The 10780-nt window shown below is 41.0% G+C and overlaps 1 long non-coding RNA gene across 1 annotated transcript in view; it reads right to left on the bottom strand.

Moving 5' to 3' along the window:
* Window positions 1–242: 242 nt before the first annotated feature.
* LOC107971187 (uncharacterized) overlaps window positions 243–10780 on the bottom strand; it is a 32382-nt gene continuing 21844 nt past the window's right edge. Inside the window, exons 2-3 of the long non-coding RNA XR_001714146.2 lie at window positions 5124–5191; window positions 243–4272 (exon numbers count right to left, since the gene is read on the bottom strand). This is a non-coding gene — a long non-coding RNA (uncharacterized LOC107971187). The remainder of the gene's footprint in view (window positions 4273–5123; window positions 5192–10780) is intronic.

Genomic DNA, 10780 nt, shown 5'->3' with positions numbered 1-10780 from the left:
CGCCTGACCCTACACTTGTAATGAGAGTCTAATAATGAATTTTTGTTATAGTTCAGATAAGGCTTGCAATGCCCAGTTCCACTGGCCCCCAGCTGATGGGGAAAGATAACCAAGTGTTTGGTGTCTCCGTTCAGCCAGGCTCTGTGTGAGAGAGTTATGTGAGTAACCATGGTCTCAGAAAGCCCTGAGACAGGAATTGTGCTGCTAGTATTTCTATGCACTATCCACTTCCACAGATCAGAGAGAAGGTTGCATGTTTGTTTTCCATGAGAGCAAGGAATTTTGGAACTGCAGAAGTCATTAAGAATACAAGTAAGCTCAAGGAGTAGAATAATACTTGTTCCTATTTATTGAAGGCTTTTTTAGTGCCACAATCCGTGCTGTTGCCTAGTTGTAACATCTCACTTGATCATTCCAGCACTTCTTGGTAGAAGGTGCCATCATTTCAAAACATTCTTTGAGGTTCCACAGCTAAGATGGGAATTCTGACTTGGAGTCCATGTGTGACTGACTTAGACCTCATGCCCTGAACCACTAGTATCTGTTAATACTAAAAAATAAGGATGATTTCAAGAGGCAGAGAAAGCCTGAACCACTGGGCCATTTTAGAGCTGAGGGCAATGAAGAACTGAAGGTAGCTGCTTTTCACCAGCACAGAGCTGGGCAGTCTCCATGAGTTCCTCACCTCCTTGCCTTTGACTCTACACTTAGACTAGACTCAGCTAGTGTCCCGAATTTTGAAATTACTTTGTCTTCAAAACCCATGTTCCCTCAGACCTCATTCCCAGCTATCTGATTAGAGGAAGTCCCTAACAAATGCATGACACTGACATGTGATTGAATACACATTAATATTTCATTTTAGGAGAGTTAGGGAGTTGACCCAAAGGCTTGAATTGAATGATGGACCACGAGACAGAATGGACGTCCTGCAGAAAGATATTGGCGGGCATCCTTGTGTGTGTCTATATGTATGCCTCTCCATGCCCTATCTGAGCACCCGCCATTATTCCTTAAAAGCATGTGTATTTAGAAGAAAGAAAGGCATTGATTAAAAACACATCTTTGAGTTGAAGTTCAATAACCCAAGGTTGAGCACACTGACCAAAGTTGGAATTCACTTTGAATTCCAAGTGGGTTACCCAAGACAGAGACATCCATTGTGGGACTAGGAAGAACATGTTTTCATCCAAGTTCTCCTCTCTAGACTATTGACTAGTTTTCTCATGCTACAAGCAGGGTTCAGAAGACCTGCCAACTTCACCCCTACTTTTCTGGGGCCTGGCAAAGTAAGATCAAGAGTGAAGCCGAAGACACGCTAGTGAAAACCCCAGACTCATCAAGCACCCCAACTCTAATGGCCACAAAGCTCTAGTGATTCTAGCAGAAATATGCTAAGCAATTAGCATCCATCATCTCCTTTCATGATCCTGGTAATCTGGGGAGCCAGGTGCTATGCTATTTTTCATATGAGTTTCTCAAAGAAAATAATTGCCAAAGGACACACAGCAAGTGAATTTCAGAGCCAAGGTGGGAGCTCACTTGTGACTGATTCTACAGCTTGTGTGCTCTTAGCTGCACAGCACCCTAGGTTGTGAGAATTGGGGATGGAGGTGGCAGGGAAGATGAAGGAACATGTAAACATTATTTAAAAATCACGTTAATACAAATTTTTGTTTGAGACGGAGTCTCTCTCTGTCACCCAGGCTGGAGTAGAGTGATGCAATCTCGGCTCACTGCAACCTCGGCTCACTGCAACCTCTGCCTCCTGGGTTCAAGCGATTCTCCTGTCTCAGTCTCCTGAGTAGCTGAGACTACATGCATGCGCCACCACACCTGGCTAATTTTTATGTTTTTAGTAGAGACGGGGTTTCACCATGTTGGCCAGGCTGATCTTGAACTCCTGACCTCAGGTGGTCTGCCCGCCTTGGCCTCACAAAGTGCTGGGATTACAGGGGTGAGCCATTGCGCCTGGCTTTAATACAATTTTTGAAAATAAAAAGCTATAGAAGAGATTCACTTTATTTTTGCCATTTAAACCCAAACATCTTTAATATTTTGTTGTGCTTTCATCTAATCCTTCCTCTGCAGAGTTATAATTATTTATGTGCATATCTTCATAAACTCTACTGTGTATGCAATTTTTATTTTTTTACTAAACACATCATAGGATTTTTCTGTTATTACTTTTTTATAATCTGCAGTTTTCATTTCTCTCAAAAATAACATTGTGTTCCTTCTGATCATAAAAGTGGTTTGTTTCTTACTAACAAGAATTCAAAATTCTGAAAGGCTCAAAGAAGAGACTAAAGAATGAACTCTAATTTCACCATAGGGAGAGAACCACCTTAACACTCTTTTACATTTTAAGACACTTTAAATATGCTAATGTATTTCTTTTCAGTCCTGTTTTCTTTACACATGCACACATTTTTCTTTCAACAAAATTGGGATCATAGTATACATACAATATTTTGATCATGCCCTTTTCCTTAAAATATTATAAACAGTTTCCTACACCATTAGAACACCATTATTTTTGTATTTATGTGATATTATAACATACAAAGAGCTATCACTTATCTAACTCATTAATTTGGAACCTTTAGTTTCCTTCTAGGTTTTTCATTTTTTAAAGTACTGTTTTAATGCACAGTTTTGCAAATAAGCCTCTTGCCAAATTTCTGATTATTACCTTAGGATAAGTTCCCAGAGAGTGAATTACTGGGGCAAAGAGTATGAACTTTGAAAAGACACTTTATGGAGATTGCTAAATTGCTTTCTGGAATGATTGCATCAGTTATTTTTTATTTTTATTTTTGTTTTTTTAAGAGGTGGGTCTCGCTTTGTTGCCCAGGCTGGAATGCAGTAGTGCAATCACAGCTCACTGCAGCCTCATACTCCTGGGCTCAAGCAATCCTCCCACTTCAGCCTCCCGAGTAGTTCAGACTATGGGCAAGAGCCACTGCACCTGGCTCAATGGTACCAATTTATTCTCTCATCTGCAGGATGTAAGGGTGCTTACCCATTTTAATGACTGCATACATCAAGTAGATGTGTAGTATATTCCCTAAACATTTATATACTATTTCTGGTTCATAAATAAGCCTGCTAAAAACATCTCTGGAACGTGGCATTAGAGACCTTGGACCTGGACTGAATTTCTATGTCACCTACTCTATGAAATCTTGTGCATTTGACCTCAGTTTCTTTATCTGTAAATGCAGGAAAACTGGTGCCTCAAACAATTGTGATGTGGAGTGACTAATTATTAATTGAGTCAAATTTTTATGTAATGGTATTGCCTGTTTGCATTTTGATTTTCTTCAGTTTTCTCATTTAATAAAATTATTTGATCTATAATCTGTCTTGATTATATGATTCCTTTTTTCAGCTCTTGAGGTTCTGTCAATTAAAACAGAAAGTTGCAGAAATCACAGACAAAATCAACTTGCTAATATTTCCTTGTTATTTATTGGCACTCAGAATATAGTTAAGAGGGTTTCTTAAAAGGCAGAGTGCAAGTAAAATAAGTGGATTAACTTTCATTTACCTCAGTTCTCCTCTTTAACCACTTTCCTTAAAACCAATTTAAATAAAATGCACAGAAAGCCAGTTCTTTGACTTTGTAGGCTACATATGCATTATACACTGAATGCCCAGGTAGAATGAAAGAGAAGCCTGGGAAGTGGGGATTGTTTCTTAAGAAGATAGTCTTGGTAGCTCCCTGAAGCACCAAACCTGCTTCTGCAAAGAGGCTGATCCTTTTTCCTGGCCTTCTATTAAAGGATACTTCCCAGGGCTATTTTTTTGCCTCTGAATTCAGGCAAGCAGGAAGATTGTTTAATCCAGTGTGTCCCAAACCCTGCTGTGGATCCAAGTCACTTGGGAGTGACTCTGTATGTATGTGCGTGCACGCACACACTTGTGTGTCTGTGTGTGTATGAAACTACAGATACCCTGGCCCAACTGCAAAGATATTCGTGAGTGGGCTAGGACCTGAAAATTAGCATTTTCAACAGCTTTCCAGGTGATTCTGATGCAACAGATCCACAGACCAGTCATCAACAAACCACACATTTTACAGATGGGGAAAGGGAGACCAAGAATGGCTGAATACACTTGCTCAAGGTCACATAGGTGTGCTTCCAGTGAAGACTAAAACAACTCCTTGTTTCTTCTGATTTGATGATCAATGATGTAGCTTCAACATAGTCAAACCTTGAGTGTGGAGGTGCTCATCCTTCCTGGAGAGACAAACTGAAGAAAGTTCTGGGATGCAGGAAGGACAAAGAAACAAAATGTTTAATATTGCACTTTGATAGCATCTGAAAAAATTTTTTTCCAACTAATTTTGCTTATTTGGATGACTGGTCTAAGTTCCATTTTGGCCAGCTTTCCCCACCTCACTTTTAGTTTCACAGGTTTTATATACTGTCATGCAGCAGAGAACCTTTTGATAGTTAATGATTGAGCATGATTCACTATCAGCTGAATATTTATTAAAAGGACATGATGACTAAATGCAATGTGGTATCCTGAATCAGATCCTGGAATAGAAAAAGAAAAACATCAATGACAAAACTAGTGAGATCTGAATGAAGTTTGTAGTTTAATAATAGTAATGTATCAATGCCAATTTCTCAGTTTTGACAAATGTACCACTGTTATGCAAGATGTTAGCATTAGGGGGGAACTGGATGACAAGCATACAGGAACTCTACAACTTCTCTGTAAATATAAAATGATTCTAAACAAAGTTTATTTTTAAAAGTAGTCTTAAGAACAGATCAGAGCAGTCAAGAAACAATGAAAAATTGCTAATCAAAGTGCTGACTCCCTCACACACTGAGGGAAAATTCTTTAGGGAGGTGACTCCTTGATTTGTGTGAAAAATCTACTACTTAGGAGAAAAAGCCTGTTATATCCCAGAAAGATAACCTGGCTGAGTTGGGGAGGGGCATTTTAATTTCAAGAGAATCAAATGGTGATTTTTTTCTTTGACAGCACATTTCTTTTGTGCAATTTTCATTAAGGTAATCGTATTAGGCCATTCTTGCATTGTTTTGAAGAAATACCTGAGACTGGGTAATTTATAAAGAAAAGAGGTTTAATTGGCTCACAGTTCCACAGGCTGAACAGGAATCATGGCACTGGACATCTGCTCCACTTCCAATGAGGACTCAGAAAGCTTACAATCATGGCAGAAGGCGAAGGGGGAGCAGGCAGGTCACATGGTGAAAGCAGGAGCAGGAGAGAGAAAGAGTGAGAGGGGGAGGTGTCATACACTTTTCAATGACCAGATCTCTTGAGATTCACTCACTATCTCAAAGACAGCACCAAACCATAAGAGATATGCCCCCGTGATCCTAACACCTCCCACCAGGCCCCACCTGTAGCATTGGGTATTATAATTCAACATGAGCACTGGGCAGGAAAAAATATCCAAACTATATCACCGTTTAAGTAATCAACAAAGATTGGAATCACCTCATGAGGGTGATCATATAGAGTAGGCTACAGTGAATAAACAGCTTAATCTGGAGGATAATTATATAACTTACATGCAATTTTAAAAAGTAATATTTCACAAAGGTTAGTCATTCTCATTGGGTTAGATTGGCCCACATTGGAGAAGGGGCCTTCACTTCATGCTATAAGATGTGAGGAGGCTCAAAAGTCTTCAAACCTCATGCCCTCCTCCCATCTTCCTATTACAGTACCTGAGGCATCACCATAGTTCATTCTTATTCAGTAAATATCTACTGAGTACATTAATAATAACAGCTAAAACCTATGGAACAATTACTATGGGCCAGGTGATTTACATGGATTCTCTTCATTCTCACATCAAAGACAGAGGCATGGATGAAGCATTATCTTTGCTTCTACAAATGGGGAAACTGACTCAGACTGGTGAAGAAACTTGTCCGAAGTCAGATTGGAAGTATGTGGCAGAGCTGGATGTTGAGGCTGTTTTTATCTGAATCTCTAACTTTGGACCGTAATAGTGAAATGTATGGCACCACAGTGAACTATGCCACAGGGGCAGAGGGCAAATGACGAAGAGGGAAGATTGTCTGTGTGACAGCAGGAGCGAGGAGCAAGGGGCAGCATGGTTGGCTGGATTCATAAATTTGAGAGCCAACCACAGAGTGATACCAGGTCATCTAAGTCATGGGAAAAGAAAACATCTGCGAGGGAAAGGAGAGGCAAGATGTGGACAGTTTTGAAGACACCCACATGTAGATGGCAGGAATGGAGGAGTGCATTAGGGAAATGGTGTCAGAGGAGGTAAATATTGGAATCCTAAATGCAAAGAGAATTCCAAGCAGTCATCAAATGCTTCTGAGAGGTGAGATGTGAAGGAGAACTGCTAAGAGGAAGTGGCATTCACTACCGAGACGTTCCCTTATGTCATTGGAAAGCAGGCCAGAAGGATGAGGGCGTCAGCTCTAGACTCAGGGCAAGGGAGGCAAGGAAGGGTGAGCAAGGAGAGGGAGCAAGGATGGGGTGCGTCTACTGTCAGTTTGGTGTGGAAGGTAAGCAGAGAGGAAAGATGATGCAATTTAAGGATTTTGGGGGTTGAGAAGCTCTGAGAGGTGGAGGATCTACTGTCATGTGAGAGAGGGATGAGATGCAAGGAGGAGGAAGGTCACTGATGCAGCAGGAGACAGAGCTCGCAGGATCGGGGGGGATCAGAGACACAATGAGCAGAGGAGGAAGCAACAGTTATTCCAGTTGGGGGTTGGGTGCATCTGTGGAAAGGTGTGCTCAGCAGACCTGTTCCTCTCTCAGAGAACATTCCTTCCCCTTCCTGTTCTGCGTGCTCTTCTGTCTCCTGGTTTCTGCATAAGACAGGCAGGCTCAGAATTGTTACTGCAATCTGGGGTAGAGAGGACTCTGAGCAGCTGGGGCAGCCTGAGGGCACTGTCCACCTGTGAGTGGCATCAGAGGGTTGAGGCCGTGACAGTTGTTGTCCCTGGTTCCCATTCGGGCCCTGTTTCAGATCAGCAGGTGTGATTTCACCAAGGGGCTCTGCTTTTAGTCTTTTACTAACACCACAAAATCACATTATCCCACTGTTCATTAGGTTACTTTCTCTAATATTATAATCACAATTGTATACCCACATATATGTCACCATTCACTTAGGGTAATCAGTTTTAATGACACTCATTTCAGTTTCTTTTATAAATCACATGCTTTTATGAGATAATGGAGGAGAAACATCTAATTTTGATCTAAGACAAACGAAAAGTGAATGCACGTGTTCTTTAATGTATTTTTCTTGGCTCATCATGTCCATTACTTAAAGAGGAAAGAATATTTCCTGGTTTCTTTTTTAGAACTAAATGAGGCAAAAGTACAGTGGATTTTGAATACCAAAACATTAGCTGTAATGTACTGCAAACAAATAATAAACACAACTCATCCTTAGTGGGTTTTGCACAAATCTCAATTGACTAGAAATCAGTGTTTGTGAACTACATGGGTCATATCCTCCTAATGTATTAAGAAGAAAAATCTTAACACTACACCCTCTTTATATAAGCAGAATCAAACTCTGAGCCTGCTATGTTGTCTGCAGAAAATAGAATAAAATGTCTTTCATCCAGCAAACATATACTGAATTCCTATTATGCACCAGGCAATGTACAGAGATAGATGAAGCACATTCCCTGATCTTCAGCAGATGCATGCTCTAGTTGAGGAAGCAGGCATGTTCACAGATTCACACACTAGATTGCTCTAAGTGCAGGATAAAGGCAATTACGAGGTGAAATGGGAACGTCAAGGAGGAAGTATTATCTGTGGAGTGTGTCTGTGTGTGTAGAGTGATGGGGTTGGTCAGAGAGTCTCACAGAATCTGTGGTGATAGTGTTTGAGCTAAGTCTGTCCTGATGAATCCCCAAGGAGAGAAGAGGAAGAAGGATATCTTGCCAGTCTTTCCCCATTTATAGAATGCTCTCCTCTTTGCCCAAGGGCTTACTTTTCTCCAAAACCAAATACAAACTCAGTATGGCATAAGAAGCTCTATAAAATATGGTCCCAGACTCCCTTTAGGACCCTTTTTGGTCACCTACTCTATGTCACACTGTACTTGTCTATTTCTAGAATGCACTCTTTGATGTTCCTTTCTTTTGCATGGACTAGTCCCATCACCGACAATACTCATCTGCCTGTTTTCAGCTTGGCAAGATGACCCTTGTTGGCGTAGTACCCAGAGCACCTTAGCAACAACCCTGGCTGCCACCATGTTCTCCCTGGTGGAGACACAGGTTGGTGAGCTTAATGAGCATGAACCACTCCCTGTCTTCAGACTGAGCTGATGGGATGTGATCCTGATGCCCGGGTCTTTACTGTGGAAAGACGGCTCCTAAACCTATACTCAGTTTCATTTGCAGACATTTTGGATCTTTTTGCTTTTAGCCTTCCAAACCAACTACTGTGGGGAAACTGAGGTAGGATGATGCTTTCCTCTGGTCTTATCACAGATAGGCATATTATAATTTTCTGTTAAGATTGCCCCAAAATTAAGCCTTATATTTTGTCTATTTATCAAAATTGCCTTCTGTTAAGTGAAGATTTGGCCCTCGTTACAAAAAGAAATCTGATATCTTTCAATATTGCCCATTAAGCCTCTCCTGAATGAATGCAAACGTTTGGACTAAGGCCTACTGTCTCGTTCATTTCGGCTTTAATTCTAGGTGCCCCCTTATGTCCTCTTCAGCATTTGCCAGAACAGAATTAAAGCAAAATAAGTTAAATACCATGGAATTGATACAAAATGCATAGAAGAAGAGGACTGAAATGAAGCCTTTTGAAGGAATGTTATTCCTCACTGTAATAGCTTTTACTTCTGTTAAGAATTAGTACATGATGGCTCCCACAATTGGATGAATTACATAAATGCTAATGTCAACATCAGACATAATTTAGAAGAGATATGGAGAAGCATTTTCTGTTTTTAAATGCCAAAACCGTTTCTCATCCATCAGGTAATAATTTTTCAATTTTCTTTTCAAAAATATAGTACATTGTCAGTGCTACTGAAGTCATCATTGATTTCGCAGCTATGAAACCACAGAAAGCCAAAGAACCTTCATTGTAAGATGGAACTTGAAAACACGAATAAGACACCACTTCCCCAATAACCACAAAATCAGTAGATGTCTATAGCAGATGGAGCTGAACCACACAGCTACTACATAATCTTGGTCTCGGATGAGTGCCAGGTGGCAATGAAGTTGGTCTTAAGTGACCACCAAGGGCTCAAATAGGTTGCTTTATGAAAAAAAATGATGCTTTCAATTAAATGTCAAAGATAATTACATGGGAAACATCAGAGACCTTCAGAAGGAGGACAGAAAGATTACATTCCACTAACCTAACACTCCATTACCAAACTTTCCATATTTTGGAGTTTTGACAGAAACTTAGTTGTTCCAGGAGAGAATGGCACTCCACATTCATGGAAAAGCACAAGAAAGAGGCTTTAGAGTAAATATCACTTTCCCAATAACACGGGGGTTATTTAAGGTCACAAAAGTGTGAAATGGCAGAATTTTTCTGCTTTTGATCTCAGCCAACACCTAGGCCCCTGTTAAAATTATTGAACCTGGACATCATTCTTAGGGCAAAAACAAAAATAAAATATTCCAAGAATCACACCCCTTCACTCTAGAACTGACAGATCCTTTCCCTGCCATTTTCATTGGATTCATTTCTCCCCCTCCTCCAAGTCCAACTAGCCGTCCATTATTGGTGAAATGTCTAGGAGCTATGACTTCAGGCTGCAGTCTTTGGGCATCATGTAAGTGATTGGGGTCCCCTGGTGGCTTGGAGGACCCTGCTGTTTGCCCTCTGGATTTATTTGCAAAGTGTTGGGCTAGACCCAGCCTAATCCCTGTTCACAGCTAGGCCTGCTAAAGAAGACTGGAAAGAAGCTGTACTTAGTGGAGTCAGTCAGAAGTTTGTCCACTACCCTCAGAAAAAACAAAAAGAAGGTTCTTACTATGACCAGCCCCGGGCCAGTCAAAGCAAATTTGAGAAGCTGGAAACGTTTGTCTTTGGAGCTCCACTGACGATTTTAGGGACCCCCATTTTTCCCCTCTGTGTTCTAGGTCTAGATACCCTAGAAAGCACCTTAAATTATAAAGCCATATTTTCCAAACTCTTTCAGGGACTACTAGATCAATGAGATATTAACAGGCATTTTGTGAACAATGAATTCCCTGACAAGTATGTTTAAGAAACTTTTTTGGTTTGGGAGGCCAAGGCAGGCGGATCACGAGGTCAGGAAATCGAGACCATCCTGGCTAACACGGTGAACCCCCGTCTCTATTAAAAATACAAAAAATTAGTGGGGCGTGGTGGCAGGCACCTGTAGTCCCAGCTACTGGGGAGGCTGAGGCAGGAGAATGGCGTGAACCCGGGAGGCAAAGGTTGCAGTGAGCCGAGATCACACCACTGCACTCCAGCCTGGAGGACAGAGCGAAACTCTGTCTCAAAAAAGAAAAAAAGAAAAAAAAACTTTTTTTTTTTTTTTTTTTGAGACGGGGTCTTTCTCTGTCACCCCTGCCGGAGAGCAGTGATGCAATCACAGCTCGCTACAGCCTTGAACTCCTGGGCTCAAATGGTTCTCCTGACTCAGCTTCCCAAGCAATTGGTACTACAGGCACATGCCACCATGCCAACTAATTTTTAAATTTTTTGTAAAGACAGGGTCTTACTACATTGTCCAGGTTGATTTCGAACTACTGGGTTCAAGCGATCC

Source organism: Pan troglodytes, chromosome X, assembly GCF_028858775.2.
Source record: "Pan troglodytes isolate AG18354 chromosome X, NHGRI_mPanTro3-v2.0_pri, whole genome shotgun sequence".
NCBI classification, from domain to species: Eukaryota; Metazoa; Chordata; class Mammalia; order Primates; family Hominidae; genus Pan; species Pan troglodytes.
The sequence above is the reverse complement of the archived record's forward strand: the minus strand, read 5'-3'. Positions and strand labels throughout refer to the sequence as shown.